General features: G+C 48.6%; 1 long non-coding RNA gene across 3 annotated transcripts; it reads right to left on the bottom strand.

The window, feature by feature from the left end:
* Positions 1 to 5,819: 5,819 nt before the first annotated feature.
* Positions 5,820 to 15,792, bottom strand: LOC122428959. 3 transcript variants are annotated; one of them, XR_006265858.1, is made up of 4 exons: positions 15,646 to 15,792; positions 12,466 to 13,890; positions 6,531 to 7,270; positions 5,820 to 6,437 (listed from the first exon to the last, which is right to left on the bottom strand). It is a non-coding gene; the product is annotated as an uncharacterized LOC122428959 (long non-coding RNA). The 3 variants fall into 3 exon arrangements; XR_006265857.1 differs by lacking the exon at positions 15,646 to 15,792 and having other exon boundaries at positions 12,466 to 14,090; XR_006265859.1 differs by lacking the exon at positions 15,646 to 15,792 and having other exon boundaries at positions 7,115 to 7,270; positions 12,466 to 14,076.
* Between the last annotated feature and the right edge of the window lie 3,975 nt (positions 15,793 to 19,767).

Genomic DNA, 19,767 nt, shown 5'->3' with positions numbered 1-19,767 from the left:
CAGACCTTTGTCCACAAAGTAGGCTCTGCTTTTAACTTGACACTTCTTTGAAGGCCTACCTCCGAGGACAGTTACATACAGAGGTGCTGGGGGTTCAGGCCTCAACATGTGAATCTGGGGGTACATGCAGTTCAGCCCACAGCTGACAGTGAGTAGAGTAAAATAAGGGGAAACCGGGGTAAGCTGGTCATGGAGCCTCGTTAGTGCCCCTCTCAGAAGCTAGGAAGGTGTGCTTTCTTCCCTGGGGGGCTGGGGAGGGTGGAGACAGTAAAGGAACCCCACAGTAAGCTTCCAGAATTAGCTAGGAGGTGAAAGCCTCTCTCTCCCCCTCCTGCCCACACACCCACCCTTCCATCCCCAAATCTTGTCTTTCCTCTAGGTCAGAAGTGCCCAGTCACTCTATTCCTTTCCTTCACCCCAGGGTCGAAAACACAGAGTTACAAGGAGAGACCCTGCTTCCCCCACCCCAGCTCAGGGCCCAGTCAGACCTGCTGGAGAGAGGCCCCACAGAGCACCGTTCCGCAGCACAGAACTGAGGTGGGGTGTGCGGAATGGGACCAACCCCAGTGCCGCCCAAGGCACAGAAAACCCTCTCTGCATTCAATTTGTAGCAAAGTAAACAATTTGCAGCAAGTAAACAGGGTGCCTATTGTGTCCAGTGTTCTGTGGACTGGGCTTCAAAGAGGACTTTTGTTCTAAAGGATATTTTAAACTTCTTCATTAGCTAGGAAAGCTATTTTAAAAACTCTTTTCCAGACACCCAAATACCTCTCATAAAAAGAAGAAGAAAAAAAAAGTTCACAACACTTATGAATAAGCAGGAATGGTCATGTGTAGCCCCGGCTTCAAGTCCGATCAAGGCAGCTTCCCTGGTGGCTCAGAGGGTAAGGCGTCTGCCTGCAATGCTGGAGACCTGGGTTTGATCTCTGGGTTGGGAAGATCTCCTGGAGAAGGAAATGGCAACCCACTCCGGTACTCTTGCCTGGAGAATCCCAGGCATGCAGGAGCACCACTCTCTCCCCAGCACACAGCTCTGCTTGGGAGGAAGTTGAAAGGGGAGAGGGGCTAGCTACACAGCTCCAGGGGGTGCCCTCCACCTCAGCAAAGTTCAGCTATTTGTCTCAACTCCTGTGGAGAAGGAAATGGCAACCCACTTCAGAATTCTTACCTAGAGAATCCCATGGACTGAGGAGTCTGGTGGGCTACAGTCCAAAGGTTGCAAAGAGTCTGACACGACTGAGCGACCATGTATGCCGTGTGAGAGGAACCCCCCTGGGAGAGTTAAACCGAGGAGGTGGGAAACAGGGCTGAGGGGCCAAGGAATGCCTTAGGGAGGAGTTAGGATGGGAAAGAAAGGGGTGGGAGGGGTCTGGGTAGTCCCTGTCTAGGGGCTTCCCTAGGGACACAGGAGAAGCCCTAGCACGTGTCCTACCAAATCCTCATTATGGCACCAAAATGCTCCCCCAAGCATGCTGAGAGCCAGCAGCTTGTGTCCCATCCCGAGGGCTCAGCAGACACCCTGGCAGCCTTCCTGGAGGCTGCGGCAAGTTGCTCCATGGAGTGGGTGCCACAGTTCTCAGGCTCTAAGAAGCAGGCCACCCATGGGATCACTACATCTTCATAAACCTACCCAGCTCCTTCTCAGGGGCTCCCGAGACCCTCCGGCAGAACTGCCACCCAGGGCTGGCCACGAGGGAAGACACATCGGAGTCCCCTACATGGTACCTACCTCTCCTCACCCCGGGGGAGGAGCTTGAGACCCAGGGAAGGAAGCCGACACACAAGGCACCCGGGAGGAGAAGCTGGAGAGGTCGTTGTGACGCTTGCCTTCTCCTGCTCCGGCTCAATCTTCAGTTTCCCCAGTGAGAGCTATAACCTTTCGTTGTTGCTGTTTAGTCACTCAGTTGTGTCCCACTCTTTGAGATCCCATGGACCGTAGCCCGCCAGGCTCCTCTGTCAATGGGATTTTCCAGGCAAGAATACTGGAGCGGGTTGCCATTTCCTTCTCCAGGGGATCTTCCCCACCCAGGGATTGAACCCATGTCTCCTGTATTGGCAGGAGGATTCCTTACCACTGAGCCATCTGGGAGCCCCTATAACCCACCAGGGTCCTCTGTCCATGGGATTCTCCAGGCAAGAATCCTGGAGTGGGTTGCCATGCCCTCCTTCAGGGGACCTTCCTGACCCAGAGATTGAACCCGGGTCTCCTGGGTTGGCAGGAGGAGTCTTGGCCACCTGGGAGCCCCTGAAACCCTTTATCTGATGGCATTTATTCTCATTGTAATGTCAATACACTGATACTTGACCTGTGATGAGGATAAGGACAGTTCCATCAGATCCTTTCCTAGGAGCAGATTGAGGTGGGGAAGGAGGGGAGACCCTAAGCCATTCTTGGTGGTGGTGGTGGTGGTGGTGGTGGTGGTGATGGAGACGGGGTTGTGGACCAGCAGGAAGGCGGGCAAGAAGCAGGAAGAAGGCAGAGAGGAGCCCACAACGAGTCTGCCCACTACACAATATTGCCTCCATCTGGCCTGGCTCGGACGGGCTGAATGATTGTGATATTATCCAGAAGACTAGGACGCTGACCAAAGACTTCTCCAGATGCTCAGAAGTTGTACTTCCAAGCATAATTCTTGGCTGTCCGAGAACCACATGTAATTGATGATGCACGCCCCCCCACCCCCGCCCAGCCGCCCCCTTTCCACATCCTATTCTTTCCAGCTCCTGGACAGATACATTTTCTTGTTTGCAGACTCATTCATTCCAGGCTTTGCAGGAATCTCAGACTTGACAAATGCAAGTGCAGTGTGGTCGCTTTCATCTGTGGTCACCTGGTCCTCATTAAGGCCATCGGAGGAGGCCAGGACCCGGTTTTGTGATTAGCAGTTCTCCTCCATGTGGGCTTGAGAGCTCTCAGTGGGCTCCTGTTGTTTGCATGAAGTCCTCAGAGGACAATGCCAGGCTCAGCTCCACGTTTTCCACATGACTGATGGCATCCGAAGCTTTGCAATCCCAGTAGGCACATTTCTTGACTGGCTTTGTTTCTCATGGGTTCAGGTGGAATAATAAGGTTTTCTGCTGCCAGGAATGTCAGTGTGTGGTTGGGAAGTTGGCATTTTTCTCTAGGAGGAAGGGAAATCAGTTGGTAAGTGACCGGATGCCTGATGCCAACAGTGAGAAAGGTTGTTTTAGTATTTCTCAGTTTTAGTGAAACTAGAGAGTCTGCCATCATGGGTACGGAGGGGCTGACACGACACAAGGAGTCTTCCTGCGGGGCTTGTGAGTGTCTCCTGCTAGCAGCAGGCTGTTGTTAAGCCCTGCTGTGCACATTCTCCTGAGGCCGCCTGGAGTCTGGGGCTGGGGTTGGGGTGGGGTGGGGGGTGCTCTGGGATTCGTCTTTCATTTCTGCAGCTGGGAAGATGGCTCGGTCTCTGCCAAGGCCTTTTGTCCCATTTTTCTCTTGCTTCATTGGGACATTTCCGGAACCAAATATATTCAACTAATCCTCAGCTTCAGGAGGTGATTGAATATCCAAATGCTGGCCCTTCCATTGTCCGATGACTAGGACCAGCTGAAACACGCAATTTTGCAAAACAGTCATGCTCTAGTCATTGGCCCAATTATGTCTTCCAATTACAAAGTCTTCCCATCCTCTTCTCATGGAGGTGTTTGAAGCCCCCATGGATTCTGGGAATTCTCAGGCTGAATTCCACCCTTCATGCACCAGAGACACGAGGCAAAGTCGCCTGCTCCACGGATGTTTGGTTCTACTGTACTTTGACATGGATTCCAAAGTCTGTGTCTTACTGAAGACAGGCTATTGTTGTCTTTAATATTTTGAAATGGACACACTGCTGAGCGCCTGGATCTGAGCCTGAAGCACGGGTACTCAGGGGCCTTGAAATCCATCCTTGCAGCTTGCTAATCCTTGCAGGCCTCTTAGAACGGAGCCAGACCAAACAGAAAGCTTGCACTCCCTCCCCGGGACCAACACACTGGGGCTTTTGTCAACTGGGCAGGAGTGCAAATCCTTGAAGACACCCTCCATGGAAAGCCTGTTTCTTTATGTTCTTTGGCTCGGACCTTGGCCAGCGTTAGCAATGTGGCCTTGCATGGTCCTGGGGTACCTCGACATTTCTTCATTTGAGTGTCCGGGCTCTAGACTCCAACTTGACTGCGTGTCTCAGGGAGCAGGAAGGAGGTGTTTCGCAGCCTCTGAGATTGAGAGGAAGTTTTGGGATTAGGAAGAGTCTGGTTTCTGACAAGACAGTGGAATGGGAGTCAGGGAGGAAGGGTTTGGAGTGACAAGATGGGGAGGGAAGATAGCGAACAAGCAGGCAGTCTGTGTTGAGTATCCTGTGCTAAAGGCGCATCTGGTGTCAATCAGAGTCACTGAGGGCTTGGGAAACTGTATCCTTTCAAACTCAGCCAGGTGCCTCCCAGACATGCAAGTGCCAGGTACCCCCCAGACATGTACGTACCAGGTATCCCCCAACATGCAAGGACCAGGAACCCCCCAGACATGCAAGGGCTAGAAATCCCCCAAGACATGCAAGTGCCAGGTACCCCACCAGACATGCAAGTGCCAGGTACCCCCCCCAGACATGGAACTGCATTAGCTCTGCAGCCATATATGATGCTTCATCCAACGTGGCGACCTCCAGCCCCACGGAGAACCACTCACAGGCCGTCCCCTGGCAGATCCTGGCACTGCAGGGTGGTCCACAGTTCCTCCTGTAGGGGTCACCTCTCCATCTTCCCCACCACTTTTCCTACGGTGTGTGTGTTAGATGCCCAGCCATGTCCGACTCTTTGTGACCCCACGGACTGCAGCCCCCCAGGTTCCTCTGTCTATGGGATTCTCCAGGCAAGAATACTGGAGTGGGTTTCCATTTCCTCCTCCAGCGGATCTTCTCGACCCAGGGATTGATTCCTGCCTGCACTACAGGCAGATTCTTTACTGTCCGAGCCATGTCAAAGCTTTCTGTATTGCTCTCCCCTTATCTGAAAGACACCAGAGAAGAAGGGGGAAATCCTCCTGTTTGGGGGAGCTCCCTCTTTTAGTTCTTTCTTTGTTTCTAACCTCCAGCAATCCCTTGCCCCAGCTGGGTGACGCTGTTTCAAGATGGCCCATGTTGGGGACCTGATTTCACTTTCTTTGGAAAGCCAGCTCGAGAGGAGAGTCCAAGTTCAAATTCAATTCCTAAGAATAAGGGAATCCGCACATCCACTGTGACTGGGATGATATGGAGGACTTACGTGGAGGGTGGGGGCAAGGATCAGGGAAGGGAGCCAGGCGGTAGGAGGTGGGAGCGGGGTGGCCAGTCAGCCTTCTTGTCTCAGGAGAACCTCAGCTGAGTCACAGGAAGTGCCTCTGGGGCTGTCGTGGAAACCTCCGGACCACACAGTAAGCCCCCTACAACGAATGAGTTCAGTTCTGACAGCATATCTGTAAGTTCAATTTGTTTTTAAATCCAACAACATCGGTCTAGGTACCCAACTGAAATATTTGACTATATAGTGCTATACTGTAATAGGTTTATAATACTTTTCACACAAATAACACAGACAAAGCAAACACACAAAATTTTTTCTTTTTAATCAGAGGATAATTACTTTACAGTATTGTGATGGTTTCTGCCATCCATCAGGAAGAATCAGCAATAGGGATACATATGTCCCCTCCCTCTTAAACATCCCTCCCACCGCCCTCCCCATCCCACCCCTCTAGGTTGTCACAGAGCACCAGCTTTGGGTTCCCTGTGAAAGTTGCTCAGTCATGTCTGACTCTTTGCAACCCCGTGGATTATACAGTCCTTGGAATTCTCCAGGCCAGAATACTGGAGTGGGTAGCCTTTCCCTTCTCCAGGGATTCTTCCCAACCCGGGGATCAAACCCAGGTCTCCTGCATTGCAAGCGGATTCTTTACCAGCTGAGCCACAGGGTCCCCTGTGTCATACAACCAATTCCCATTGGATATCAGTGGTAGAACCTGCCTGCCAATGCAGGAGACATAAGAGACACAGGTTCGATCCCTGGGTTTGGAGGATCCCCTGGAGGACAGCATGGCTACCCACTCCAGTATTCTTGCCTGGAGAATCCCATGGTCAGAGGAGCCTGGTGAGCTACAGTCCAAAGGGTCGCAGAGTCCGACTTGACTGAACGACTTAGCATGCACACATGCACGCATACATTCCACAGGTGGAATTCAGACCCTCTCAAAGGTGAGAGTTATACAGTCCATGACTTGGCGAAGAGTCCAACACAGCGACTGGTCAGTGACCTCAGTCTGAGTGACTGAGCACACAGCGCACACATCCACATTGCATATGATAACATACATGTTTCCACGCGACTCTTCTCAAATCATCCCACCTTCTCTCTCCTCCGCACTGTGTCCATAAGTCTGTTCTCTATGTCTGAATATCCATTGCTGCCTTGAAGGAGAAAGACACATACCATATATTAATGCATTATATATAGAATCTAGAAAGATGGTAGTAAAGAAAACATGTTTGATCTTACAGCACCTTGAGAAGTACAGTAGCGCCATACAACAGCTGACACACGGGGACTGGCATGGAGTGAACAGGCAGGAGTTACTGACTAGAGGAGGGAGAGGAGACGGGAGAGGGCAGAGCCGAACGGTCATCACCAACAGGAGATGGAAGGCAAGCTGTAATTCCACTCCGACCTGATGCTGATGGCACTGGTTCGGGTTCCTTGCTCGGCTCAACTCTATCTATCCTCTTGAGTGGGTTGATTTGCGAGAATAGCACTGAAACACATGCACTCCCACATGTAAAACAGAGAGCCAGTGGGAGTCTGGCGGATGATGCAGGGAGCCCAGAGCTGGTGCTCTCTGACAAAGCTGGTGCTCTCTCTGGAGGGCTGGGACAGGGAGGGAGTTGCGAGGAGTGTTCAGGAGGGAGGGGACACACATGAAAAAGAACACGATCCAGCGATGTCTGGGTAGCAACTGTTTTTTCTCATCATAGATGACACAGCAGCACTGGATTGCATTCTGAACAGCTGCTGTACCGTTCATGAACCGTTCTACATTTGGGTCCTGGGTCCCAAAATCTAACGGTGCCCCCTCAAATAAAGAAAGCACCCTTGCCGTCTCCTGTGTCATGAATCTCTTTGGTTCTTCAGTTACTTCTTCCTTTCTCTCCATCCTTTCTCTGGGTCTCCGACTCCATCAGGTCTTCATTAGTAAGCAGCTCGTGTTGCATAGCAAGGAGTTCAGTGAAGTTGTCCTCTTGCAGATCTGGCTTGAAATAAAGACTCTGTATTACTGTACGCCACACAGCACACAGAAGCACACAAAAACACAACCACTTGTAGGGCACGCATGCACATGACGACGTATGCCAGTAAGTTACGTGATTGGACACACGAACACATGTTCACATCTTTGAAAGTTCGCAGCTTGAAGAGTTCGCATGATGGAATTTACTGTAGTGTCAGGTCACCTTTTATTTATTTGTTTTACAGGGGCCTTAGGTAGGCAGACAGAAGAAACGTACATGATCTGCTACAATCTTACCATTTCCCCTGAAAATCAGCAAAGAACAAAGGCCCAGAGGCTCAACCCAGTGGGACAAACTCAGCTCACGCCTGACTTACAATCCTTGAGAACAGGAACCATACCTACTCATCATGTCAGTTCAATGTCAAATGCAGTTCCAGGCTCAAAATCAAGGCACAAGGAATGCCTGCTGAGCTAAAGGAGTCCAGGCTGGCCTGGACTTTCCTCCCAAGTGTGAGAGGAAAGACCAAAACATTAGGACAGTTGGGAATTGGGTCCAGAGCCATGCATGTCTTTAGATGCTGGGCTAAGAGTGTCCACTGACAGATGAGCATCACGAGAGGGCATTAAAATATTTTTCTTTGTCAATTTTAAAATAATGAGTACTCATTTTTATTTGCAAAACAATGCAAAGATATAGAAAGAAAAAGTGGTCTCTCCCTTCATTCCTCTCACCTTCATAAACAAATGTTCTCATCCTTAGGTTTCACCAAGTTATGTCTAGGTGTGTGTCTTTTAAAAAAAATAATCCCATCTGGAACTTGGGCTTTTCAATCTACAGTCTTAAATCTTGTGTCACAACATGGAAAATTTCTTCTGTTATTCAACTATTGTTCCTCCTTCATCATCTGCCCTATCGTCCCGCCCCACTCCTGAAACTGGTACTGGTTGGAAGCCATCTCTTTGCTTGGTCCTCTCAGTCTCTTACTGGACCTGACTGGTTTCCATTCCTTTGTGTTTCCATATCATGAGCTATTTCTTTCCCTTGGTCTTCTAGGCCTATAATTCACAGCTCAGCAGTGATTATCCTCTTTTCAGTTTATTTCTGAAGTTTATAAAATAAAGAATAATTTTCTTTTACTAGTTCCAGGAAGTCCATTTCTCAGACTCTAATTGTATCCTCTGAGCATCCTCATTGCTTGTTTGCTGAAGCTCTTTCCTCAGTCCTCCTCCAATGGGGGCAGTGGCTTGGTCTTTCCAGCCCTCATCACAGAGACCCTTAAGTGCTCCTGATTTTGTAGTCCACTGGCAGATGGATCAGGATGAAAGCATTTGCAGTGGCAAAGCCCATAGGCAAGGGAAGGTTCATCAGTTTCTGCTTATAGGAGCCAGTCGTAAGTCAACTAATCAACTACTTCTCTATAGCTCTGAGCTGACCAACCTCTCTTTGAGCTCCTGGAATCAGGGTCTAGATCTTAAAGAAGAAGAAGGGGTGGGAGTTTAAGAGCACAGGTGGGAGAATTGGCTCCAAAGAGGAGGAGAATATACCTTCTTCTGACCCATAAGACTGGCAGGAGTGGTTATAAATACAGACACTGCACTTGTCATTTTGTGAGCAGTAAGTTGGGGGAATTCATGGTCCATGGTAGAGATGTGTTTGGGGTGGTCATTTGACTGTTCCTCTGATTCAAAGAGAAATAGCCACTGAGCTATGTCCTTCAGCCTCCCAGGGTTTTCAACTCTCACGGTCAGCTAAAACAATCAATGGCTTGAACATCCGTCTTTGTCTTGTCCAACATGATGTCAGGTGCTGTGAGGAGCAAAGGATAATCAGAACGCAGAGTTCCCACTTGGAGATGCTTCCCCTGACCCTCAAGGACCAGCTCAGTTGCCACATCCTGAATTTCCCCTCTTCCAAGGGACCAGGATCCTGTCCCTCTACGTGCTCCACATGCTCCACGTGCTCCTTCTCTGGGAACCTGGAAGGATGCTGCAGCTGCCCTGGGGCAGTTCTCTGTACAAACACACTGGTGTGGGGTGGTTTGGTAGGAAGTCCCTGAAGCTTTAGCTTTCCTGCGCTGTCTTTGGTTTACCTGTGGTGAGGTGAGATTAAGGAGGAGCCAAAGGTCTGGCTAGAGTAGAGCAGGGGAAGTCACAGCCAGACCTCAAGGGGGAGGCCAAGTCATAGGAAGCAGGTGGCTTTGGACGGAGCCAAGAATTGAAGACAGACCACATGGCCTCGGCTTTTGGCCACCATTTCCGGCATGGTGAGGTTCAACTTGCAGACAAGGGACATGGCCCTGGAGTCCAGCAGAGGCAAAAGTCACCACCCTAAAGATGCTGAGATGTCCCCTCTGCCTTGAAGTTACAGAACCATCACCACCCCATACTCTCAGAGACCATGACTATCTTGGGACCGGGGAAGAGAAATCAGAGATTTAGAATTTGAGTATGTTTTGTTTTTTTCTAGAAAGACTGAACATAACTGACAGGACTGTTTAAATTTGGGGATCTAAATTATAGAGCAGAGTGGATTAAAAATTAATCTATTCCCATTAGCCAACAGTCAAGACCGAAAAGGAAGACAAATTACAGACAAAATAAAGGAGCTAGTTTTATTCCCTGCATATTCAAGCTGCACAAGGAATTTGAATACACATAAACACACACACACACACACACACACATTTTCATGTCTTTTGATTTTTTTCCTGACCCCATTGGTTAGAAAATGACCCAAAATTCATAGGAGAAACCACAAAAAGACAAACAATCCAATTAAAAAATGAGCAAAGGACTTGAAATGAACAAAGGACTCCAAAAAAAAAAAAAAAAAAGAGGTATAAATGACCAAGGAGCACATGAAAAGTTGCTCAATGTCATTAGTCATCAGGGAAATGCAAATCGAAACCACAATTGAAGATATCACTTCAAATCCACTAGGATGGCCAAGACTTTTTTAAATGGGTGAAATAGAAAGTGCTGGTGAGGACGTGGAGAAATGAGAACACTCATACATTGCTGATTGAAATATAAAATGGTGCACTCTGGAAAATAGGTAATTCTCCAATAAATTAAATATAGAATTACATACCACCCAATAATTCAACTCCTACATATATAACTCCCCAAATTGAAAACAGGTGTTCAAATATAAACTCATTCACAAATATTCATAGCACAACACCCCAAAAGTCGAAATAACCCAAACGCCAATCAACAAATGAAGAGAATAACAAAATATAGCGTGCGCATACAATGGAGTCGAACATGACTTAGTGACTGAACAGCAGCCACAATACAATAGAACGTTGCTGCTGCTGCTAAGTCACTTCAGTTGTGTCCGACTCTGTGCGACCTCATAGATGGCAGCCCACCAGGCTCCCCCGTCCACAGGATTCTCTAGGCAAGAATACTGGAGTGAGTTGCCATTTCTTTCTCCAACATTTTTTAGCCATAAAGAGAATGAAATACCAATATATGTTACAGCAAGAATGAACCTTGGAAACATCATGCTAAGTGTAGAAGCCATACGCAAAAGACTATATACTGTGTGATTTCATGTATTTAAATAATCAGAGTAGGCAAATCTATAGACACAAAATGCAGATTAGTGGCTTCTAGAGAGGAGGAATAGAAAGGGACAACTTCATGGGTACAGGGCTCCCATTTAGGGTGATGAAAAATTCTGGGACTAGGACATGGTGATGGTCACCCAGCATTGTGAAGATACTTAATGCCACTGAATCACACACTTCAAAATAGTATATTTCATGTTATGTGTTGTTTGTTGTTTCAGTTGCTAAGTCATATCCAACTCTTGCGACCCCATGAACTGTAGCCCGCCAGGCTCCTCTGCTCATGGGATTTCCCAAGCAAGAATCCTGGAGTGTGTTGCCATTTCCTTCTCCAAGGGATCATCCTAACCCAGGGATCGAATCAGTGTCTTCCACCTTCGTATGCAGAGTCTTTACATCTGAACCACCAGGGAAGCCCTTATGTTATGCATATTTTACCATAATTTAAAAGAATTCATAGGAGTGATGCTATGGCTGAAATATCTACCCCCTCCTGATAAGAGGTTGTATCCATGGGGTGCTTACTGCATGCTGGGTGTTTTACATCGATCATCTCATTTTGTCCTCAGAGCAATCCTGGGAGGTGGTGTCATTGTTCCCATTTTGCAGGTGAGAAAGCAGATTTAGAGAGCTGAAGTGGTCACCCAAGACCCCAAGCAGTTAGCCCTCTCACCACGCAGTGAGGTGAGAGTGAGGAGCTTCCAGGGTCTCCCCCAAGCCCTGTTCTTAGAGGGGTAGGTAGGTGCTCAGGACACAGCACCCAACCTGTGAGGGCAGAAGAAGGTCCTCCTCAGACTCGGGCTGAGAAAGGGAAGGCATCATTGCAACAGCTTCCAACTTTGCTGTCTCATGTAGTGAACAGCAGAGATGGGAAAGGGATCTAGAAGGAGGTGCATCCCAAAGGCCATTGGAAGGAAACCCAATGACCATTATCCAGCAAGGAATAGCTGGTGTTACCTGGATCCTGAACCAAGGCCTTTCTCCTCTGGGAAGACTGTGGACCTGATCCCAGGGGAAGCCAACTTCTAAAGCGTTTCCCAGCCCGGATGGCCAGAGTGACCCTACACCAGCACTACATACTAGTTTCTTATGAAAAAGCGGGCAAGCGGGGCTGCTGAGAAAGAGTGAGGGAGAAACCCACAGCCAGAATCACTGTGGACAGGGCAGCGTGAGAGCCTTTCAGGGTGGTGGCCGCTCTGTCCCTGCTGTAGCAGACTGGAGGCAAAATCCACAGCTGAGCACGTCTCTGGTGGTCCAGTGGTGAAGAATCCGCCTGCTGACGCAAGGGACATGGGTTCGATCCCTGGTCGGAGAAGATTCCACATGCCAGGGGGAAAGTAAGTCCGTGGGCCACAACTACTGAAAGCCCCACACCCTGCAGCTGGTGCTCTGCAATGAATGTGGGAAGCCCATGCCCCACAATGAAGAGTAACTCCCAACTCATAGCAGTTAGAGAAAGCTCGCGTGCAGCAACGAACACCCAGCACAAGCAAACATAAACAAGCAATTAAAAATTAAAAACTAAATTGAAATATTTTTTTAATCCCCAGTTGAAGGGCAAGTTTCAGGTACAAGTGCAGTGAACAGAAAAGACATGCCCTTGGCATCGGCTGACCCAGCCCTGGCCCACTGCACCTGGGTCTCCAGTGAAATCCCGTCGTGTGTCCTCTTCTCTGAGGAGGATCATCGCCAGAGCCCAGTCTCTGGAGAGCAGTGATAAGCATTCTCTGTTTGGTCGGTAATTGGCATGAAAGGCCACAGTCCTGAAGTAGGACATCACTGGATTCCTGTCGATGCAGAAACTTTGGTGAGATTGTAACTCTGGCCTCTTCTGAGTTACCAAAATAGAAGCAGCAAATATTTGTCAGCTCTCCTGCCAATTCCTATTCATTTCTAGTGGCTTCCTGGGGTACAATGTCGAGCAAGATTCTGAGCCCATGTCTGAGGCTCAGTGGAAAAGATAACCACTGTTGATTAGTGAGGTCTGCAGTGGACAAATAGCAGAAACACAGTAGTGGAGGCTGGTTCCTGTCCCATCAGCAGTAGATGCTGTCAAAGGGTGGCTCAGGGGTCTTCCCTGGTGGTCCAGTGGCTAAGACTCTGAACTCCCAATGCAAGAGACCTGGGTTCAATCCCTGGTCAGGGAACTGGATCCCACATGCCACAAACTTAAGTTCTCATGCCTCAGCTAGGACTTGGTGCAGTCAAATAAATGAATATGTGATAAATGGTGGCTCAGTTGTGGGCTGGGATGAGAACCCCTATTATTACAGATATTCTTATAAAGAGTGACCGGGGCATCCACTCCAGTATTCTTGCCTGGGAAATCCCATGGACAGTCACAAAAATTCGAACACGACCGAGCACACAGCACACACACAGGGCATTCATGCCGTGGAAAAATCTTTGGAGGTGATGATCTCGCCCTTCCATCTGAGGAAAAAAGCTTCCAGAAAGACGCCTTTCTTCTCCATTATCTGAGCTCCTGAGAAGGGCAGCAGGTCAAGGGCCATTTCCTCTTCTTTCCCCCAAGGAGCGAACGTCTTGCCAGCAAGGGCCTCTTTCCCCAAGGCTGTTCTGGAGCTCTTGCTTGCCCAGGGCAGCTGCAGTCACACAGTTTGTTTCTTGTCATGGAAAGCTGAAACTTCTCAGAGCCCAAGCTAAATACTGGCTACGGCAGAACATCCAGTTTTTTGTTTTTTTTTTCATGAGCCCCTGCTGAATTGAAACCCAGAAGCCAGCGGCCCACCTGCCAATTATTACAGTTAATTCTGTGCAGGCTTGACTCAGGAACTGAGACAGAGAGTTCTGTTTGCTGCTGGGGGCACACAGGGCGGGCGGGAGGGGCTGTGAATGCCTGTGTGTGTGCGCCCAGGCTGGTCCTGGCAGCCACAGTGCCCTCCTCTGCACTGGGAGTCTGGCATCCAAGTGTGACTTCAGTGGGCCCTCCTTCTCCTTGAGTCGGCCTCTGAGATCAGAGATGTTGACGGTCAAGAGCTTCTCTTCCTCCTGCTCCACACCACGGCCACCCGCTTCCTCTTCAGAACTCAGTGAAGAACACTTGTGTTTATTATTATTATTATTTTTCCAAAGGAAAAGAGAGAAAGACATTGAGGTTAAAACTCTGGGGGTTTTCTGTTGCCTTTTCTCCTCTGACCCCACTGCCTTGTAAGATCTCATTAACTCGGGGAGAGAACAGTCACTCTTTGTTCCCTGGAAGCAAGGAGCGAGTTTTGTGGTGGACCACGGGGCGAGTTCCAGTTTGGTCTTGCCTGAAGGTGACCTCAGTCCTGGTTGCTCAGGGCTCTCTGTCCTAAGTTCCTTCAGGCCTCCTTCAGTTGATTCATGAGTTTATCCATTCATCCGTTCATGTGTTCATTGGCTCCTAGCAAGCCAACTAGGTGGGACATCTGGTTGACTGTGAAGGGGAGGAGGATTTCCTGCCCTCTGGGAGTGAAGCAGGAAAGTAGAGAGTAAGCAAATAATTGTAGGAACGACCAAGGACCGCGTGGCCAGCACTAGGTAGGGGACACTCAGGGGTAAGACCTAGCTCGGCCCTGCAACAGGGGACTGAGTGCACAGAAGACACTAGAGCAACTGCTCAGGATGTGGTGCAAACCTGTTAGGAGGAGACATAATCTAGAACGTCCAGTTCACAATCTATAATGTTCGGAAAGGGAGTGGTCCCTAACTTCCTTGTCATTTTAAGTAGAGAGCTGAAGGGGGAGTTGCATGAAGCAGAGAATGGATCTGGGTGGTGGGACAGCAGGTCTCAGGAGAGGAAATAGTGTACAAGGCCCCCCAAGACCCACGGTTCCTTCTAACTGCTGAAGTCTGCGGAGACCGGAGCATCGAGGGTGGCAATTGGGAGAATTCCAGAACAAGGAGAGCTGCAGCAGGCAATAGGGCAGCCACACGCGGCCTCGTGAGTCTGGAGAACCAGGGCCTCCTTCTTCAGGACGCAGGGAGCCATGGGGTGAACTGAAGCTCAGTTCATAGCATCATTGTTCCCACTCCTGTCCTGTGGTCCCTGGATATTTGTGGTGGTGGTTTCATCACTAAGTCATGTCCAAATTTTGCGACCCCATGGACTGTAGCCTGCTAGGCTCCTCTGTCCATGGGATTCTCCAGGCAAGAATACTGGATATTGTCTCCCCCTAACTCAGCAAGACAAGCCATTGGCCAAAAGTGACTGCCCACAGTGGACACTGTGCCAGGGCCAAGGCTGGCATAAAGATGACAAGACCCAGGCCTGACTCCGAGGAGCTCACCCATGAGTGGGTGGATGGACCTGGAGGTGGGTGCCCTTGTCACCCTGAGGAGGGAGCTATGACTTGTTCGAGGCAGGAAGGGTGGGAGGATGTCTGGGGGAGGAAAGGAGACTTGAATGAGTCTTGTGGAGGAAGCCATTTGCACCTGGAGGCTGGAGATCCAAAGGTAGGAAGGCCATGGTGAGTTTGAGACCAGGGATTGCAGGGCATGTTTAACTGGGCTGTCCGGCCCCTTAGCCTAGAACATTCAAGCCTCCTGACTGACCCAGAAAGTGGGCGGCTGATTGGAACCACATGTTGGCACCAGCCTTCTGTTGATGCCGGAGGAGGGCTTCATGCCAAGCACGGTGCTGAGAAAGGAGTCGGCTGGTGGAGGCGGGCAGTGCTGGGCTGGCTCCTCTTCTATGATGAGCGGTCCATGGTTCGTGATGGCCAGGAAGCCAAGGATGTCAGCTTATGACTCCTGCCCTGCATTTTAGATGTGACAGCCCTGGGAGATTTCTAGACCAGAAAACTCATCTTTAAAAAAAAAAATGACCCATACCTGCCCAGGGTCCCAGGGGACACTGTGTCCTGTGCTCCCCTCTGGTCTCAGCTGCAGCAAATGTCTCCAGACCGTGGCCACCTTAATCACACGGTATAAGCGTCTATTTTAGTTACATAAACAGAGTTGTCTACATTTGGACTCCGGGGCTGGCTGCAGGAATTTGTAAACAGCGTGGCGTACGCGTCTCACAGAAAGTTGCCAGGACATGCTCCTTTCCCACTGCCTGTTGTCCAGTTTTCCCTTTTATAGAGAGTCTGGCTGGGAAAGGGAGACGGAACTTATTTGGAAACAGGAGACGATCTTTCAGGCAAATTCCTCTCTCCCGTTTCCGCAACCACCACCTTCTCTTCTGAAATGTTGAGGTCTGTATGGAATGAAGGCTGCTCCTGAGTTCTGAGTCCCTCGTAAATACTAGCTTCTCACAAATATAAATATCAACCTCACGCAAAACAAATTTGGGGAGATGTTATTCTCGGAAGGATAACAAGGGATTATGAAGCTTGAGGGAGGTTCTAAAAGCTGTTGGACACCGCTGTCTCTATCAGGGCCAAGACCCCGTGTGACATCACAACGTTCCCTTTGCTACCCCTGCCTAAGAAGGTTCTTCAGCTTCAAGCAGGGGCTGGGAAGGTTCTAGAATGAAGATAGGCTTGGGGCCACGGAGAAGTGGTAGCCTCAAGGGGGAGGGGGGCGTTCTTCCTTTTTCTTCATTGAACAACCATTAAGGAAGCATCTATTCAGATTAGATGCTGCATTCAGCACTATGGGCCTTAGAAGATGTCTAACACACACCGTCGCATCAGACAACATCAGTGAAAGGTGGGAGCATGAAGAGTCACGTAGATGGATTTGGACTGGCAGGGGGAGTCGAGTTTGACTTACCGCGTACGTGTCTGCTGAATGAATAAGTGAATAGATGAGGGAACAACAGGTCTGTGACTGAGAATGAAGCCTGCTACAGCGGCGGGAATCGAATCCTGAGCTTGATTTCACTGCAAGGTCGCTTGTGCTCAGACTTACAGCTAGACTCACAAGCCGCCCCTTTCAGCCTGGCACTCAGGGTGCGGGATGGAGAGCAATCCCCAGGCAAACCAGCACAAACTGCTCCTCCTGCTCAAAACTTAGAAGGAAAGAGAAGTAGGAGGAAGAAAAGCTCCCGTCGAGGAAATACCTGAACTGGAGGGAAACGGGAGGAAAAATCAGAGGCCATTGGGACACACAGCAGTCGTGTCTCTCCTTTCATGTTTTAGGAGAACAAAGAAGCAGAAAATAATTTACCCACATAGAAAGACACAGGGAAATTAGTAGGTTATGGGGAATTGGGCACTGACAAGCAAAACAAGAGGGCTTCAGTTCTTAAAATATTCTCAAACAAGCTCCACAGTAAACAAAGCTACAGGTAGCCTTTTATTTCATCTCCACAGAGAATGGCAGAGAAATCAGGACTTTGAATCACTCAAAATGTTGTATGTGTCTGGAACAGTTACCTGTGTTTCAGGAGCATTTATACAAGGAAAAACTGAAGCTACAATACGCAGAAGTTTAAAGCAACTAATGTTTAGTGTAAAGGTTCTATCTTCTACCTAGATGTTTTACTTCTTTAGTTTTTTTTCTGTAAAGTGTAACCCTTTTAGAAAGGTGGGTGGGTGTTAATATTTAGTGATTTGATTTTTAAGGACGCAATGGCGTCTGCTCTTTTAATAAAGAGTTTGATGTGTTAGAGATGCCGTCGCTGAGTGGGAAACAGCAGGATGTCAGAATCAGTGACCATCCACGGAGACAAGTCCGGCTGGTCCACGGGATGAAAAAGCTCAGCTTTGGCGCCACCTGGTGGCACTCACCTAAATAAGAGCGAGGCATATCGCTCATTTAAGCTCAGAAAGTGACAGAAAAGGTCCCTAAGGTAATCGAAAACGTTATTTCATGAGCTTTTGCAGTGTGAGCAGTTGTGCAACAGAATGACCTGGACCTGGTTCTTTCATTATAAAACTTTTCAGTCCGATGGAAAATGGTCTCTGAAGACTTCATGCTTCAATTTTTTATCTTTTATATTGTTTTTTGTTGTTGTTTGTTTGTTTTTGCTTTTAATGAAGTGTAGTTGATCTAAAACATTGTGTTAGTTTCTGGTGTACAACAAGGTGATTCAGTTATACATTTGTGAATCCTTTTTCATATTCTTTTCCATTATGATTTATCACTGGGCTTCCTAGGTGGCACAGTGCTAAAGAACCCACCTGCCAATGCAGGAGACACAAGAGATGTGGGTGTGATATCTGGGCTGGGAAGATCCCTGGGGTACGAAATGGCAACCCACTCCGGTATGCTTGCCTGGAGAACCTCATGGACAGAGGAGCCTGGAGGGCTACAGTCCGTGGGGTCACCAAGTCAGACACGACTGAACACACACACACATGTTCATCACAGGATACTGAATATAGTCCCCTCTGCTCTACAGGAAGACCTCATCCTTCCTTTATGATGCAAGCGACTCGAGTGTGTGAGTTCAATGACTTGCGCCTGAATTCTTATCTGTATAACTGGGTTTCTTATCTGGTTTCTTATCTGTATAACTGGGGCAACGATGAAACCCATTTCACAGGATTATTGGGAACCTCAAATGAGCTAATATAGGTGAAGAATTAAACTTTTTGAGTCCAAGATTATGACTTCCGTTCGTCGTTTCTTCCTCACCTGTCAAGTCTCAGATGGGGCTTGCAGGTTGGGGTAAAGACCAGAAGTCCCTCAAACATTGCTGGCATACAGCAGGTGCTCAATAACTAGGAGCAGCTGAGCGAGTGGCAATGGCTTTGACATTACTGTTGGGCAGGCGTAGGGTGAACCTGGGAAAGCTGGCGGTGGGCTGCAACTTTCGACAGCATTTGAACTTTGGTGGTGTTAGTGATTTCTCGAGAGCAAGGGATGCAATGGTCCATTAGATCTGTGCGGGGAACCACAAGAGCAGCCAGAGCCTGGTTTCTTCAGTGACAGCTAAGTGCCAGGTTGAACTTCCCGAGCAAGACTTTTCCCCGAGGCTTGAACACCACTCGTAGGTCTGCCCAAACTTCAACAGCTTCACAGAGTTGTCTCTCTGTCTCAGAGAGGAGACAGCTCTGCCTGAGACTGTCGTCGGGGCAAACAGGAAGACGGTAATAAGAGGAGAATTGGAGAAGGTAGAAGTGGTGGTTGGGACCCTTCTCTGTGTCTTGGTTCCCCTCTGTGCTGAACTGGAAGATCTTTAAGACCCCATATGGTCCTAACGTTCTACCCAGGGCTCATAACCATGGACACAAAACACAAAGCTGTCCTGGTGAGGATATGGAGGAACTGGAATTTTTCACTCCTTCCTGGCTGGAATGTAAACTGGTATAACAACTCTGGAAATTAATTTAACAGTTTCTTAGAAAACTAAATAAGCATCTGCCCCATGACCCAGCTTGGAAAGAAAGCTATGACCAACCTAGACAGGGTATTAAAAAAAGCAAAGACATCACTTTGCCAACAAAGGTCTGTAGAGTCAAAGCTATGGCTTTTCCTGTAGTCAAGTACAGATGTGAGAGTTGGACCATTAAGAAAGCTGAGCGCTGAAGAATTGATGCTTTTGAACTGTGGTGTTGGAGAATAATCTTGAGAGTCCCTTGGAGAGCAAGGAGATCCAACCAGTCAATCTTAAAGAAAATCAGTCCTGAATATTCATTGGAAGGACTGATGCTGAAGCTGAAACTCCAATACTTTGAACACCTGATGCAAAGAGCTGACTCATGGAAAAGACTCTGATGCTGGGAAAGGCTGAAGTTAAAAGGAGAAGGGGGCAGCAGGGGATGAGATGGTGAGATAGCATCACCAACTCAATGGACATGAATGTGAGCAAACTCTGGGATATAGTGAAGGACAGGGAAGCCTGGCGTGCTGCAGTCCCTGGGGACCCGTGGCTTAGCGACTGAATAGCAACAGTATGACCCAGCAATTGAACTCTTGAACATTAATCTCAGAGAAATTAAAAACTTATGTTCACACCCAAACCTGTACATGAATGTCCATAGTAACTCTGTTTGCTATAGCAGAAAACTGAAAACAATTCAAATGTCCTTTAGCAAGTGAAAGGTGAAACATTGCTAGAAT

Source organism: Cervus canadensis, chromosome 27 (assembly GCF_019320065.1).
Source record: "Cervus canadensis isolate Bull #8, Minnesota chromosome 27, ASM1932006v1, whole genome shotgun sequence".
Taxonomy (NCBI): Eukaryota; Metazoa; Chordata; class Mammalia; order Artiodactyla; family Cervidae; genus Cervus; species Cervus canadensis.
Note: the sequence above shows the minus strand (reverse complement) of the source record. Positions and strands in the feature narration are given on the sequence as shown.